Genomic DNA, 1,980 nt, shown 5'->3' on the forward strand with positions numbered 1-1,980 from the left:
TGAACATTTTATTACAATAGATTAAGCCAGTTTTCAGCACAACTTTTATATAACTTTATTTTACAACTTATTTAAATTATTGAGAAATTGATTAGAAAGGTGGTGAGTATTTTTCCACTTATTTTGCCAAACACATGGTTTGTCTTAAAAGAAATGGTCTGTCAATGTCAAATACAAATATCTTCCAAGAAGTAATTCACTGAGCCATATATCATCATAATTCATCATGTTTTGTGTAACAGAAGAGATAATTAAAATTAGAGGGTTTAAAGGAGACATAGTGGGGTTTTGCTCCTTGTTTGTTGTATTTAATGGCATTGGCAATTGGTTTTTACTACCCATATGTAAAATTCTGTTGGCCAAAATAATACTTTTCTTTCTCAATGATCAGATAGGAGTCAAATACCTATACAAACACTTGTGTGATTAAAAATATCTACATATTTTAAAGCTGTCCATGGCACCCCCAAGATATAAGTCAGGAGGGCTCCCTGCTGAATCTCAAGAGGATGCATTTTTTTTTTTTTTTTTTTTTGGAGCAGAGCCATAAACTCCACTTTTCTCCTTCTGCAAAACAATCAACTACATCAAATATCTGCAGTTAATCACATTATAAGTATTTGGGAACAAGTGACTGGTATTCAGGAGAGAGCTCAGGGTTGGAATATGGACCACAGATAGGATTCACAGAGATTATGGATAAGATATTTTTGAGAAAGAAAATAGTGAGAGAATAGCAAAGGGTCAAAGGAGATGTACTGGTCAGTCCAAAAATATACTGAGTGCCCTTGACTCTGTATCTTTACTAGAAGCTCAATGTCTAAATATTCTTCAATTAAGAGGTAAATTTTGGTTTTGCTTAATATATAGATAACTAATTGATTCTCTCTGTCAAATCTCTGGATTTGTCTCTATAACTTAACTGCATTCTGGAATATCCAAATAGCTGCCTTGGACTTGTTAAGAATTTTAACTTGATTTCCTGCTATGTCACATGGTAGCAATTTATCCCTTGTAATCTGAAGACACTAGGTAGATAATGGGTAAACAATTTGATGAAATGAGATATATTCATCTTCTAATTATGTTTTCTATAGGATGAAAAATATTAAAATTCTTCCTTACACAGATGACTTACATTGGAGAATTGTATCAATTATCTGATTCAATGGATAAACAGAACCAAAGAGATAATGGAAAACTGAACATAGCTATAGTGTATCCTTGTATTAATATTGAAAGCTATTAAATGGTGCTTCTGTGTTGAGTGTTTTCTCACTGATGTGGAACAGAGCTTTGCCTTTTTGTATTTGTATGGGAAAAGTATCAGTCCATTTGCATGCACCCTCTCATGATTACAAACAGAACTCTTGCAATAGATATGATGAATTAGATTTTTTGTAGTTCATAAGGAAAAATAATATTTACGAAATATTTACAAGGTGTCTAAGACATTCTTAGTTGCATTTATCCTTAACATGTGAAATAGATCATTGTTTTTCACTTTACAAATGAATAAACTGAGAATAGAAATGGTACAGATTTCATGGTCTATGTTTCTATATTTGATTTGGATTGGATATAGATTTCAGACATTCAGTTTCTAGAAGAAATGTTAAAGTGTCTGTTATACAAAGAATTTAGGATAACTAGCATATGGCAAGTTCTGAAAATGTCCTAAGTAACAATATAAGTCAATTTAAATGCATATACTTCTGCCATCAAACTATTTATCAATGCACAGTGACTTAAGTATTAGTAAACAATCATATCTTCAAATGATTGGTAAGAAGAATCAATATCCAGTCCACCAGATTTAAAGGCAGTATGAACGAATTTCAATCTAAAACAGAACTGGAGAATATAAACTGGAAAATCTCATGCATGTGCCCTCAAGAAAGCAAAACTTAAGAACTGAGAGACTGATTTCCCCTAAAGATCTAATACATAGAAAACTGGTGATATTTGGATTTTCTTTTT

This window comes from Crocuta crocuta, unplaced genomic scaffold (assembly GCF_008692635.1).
Source record: "Crocuta crocuta isolate KB4526 unplaced genomic scaffold, BGI_CrCroc_1.0 scaffold174, whole genome shotgun sequence".
Classification (NCBI taxonomy): Eukaryota; Metazoa; Chordata; class Mammalia; order Carnivora; family Hyaenidae; genus Crocuta; species Crocuta crocuta.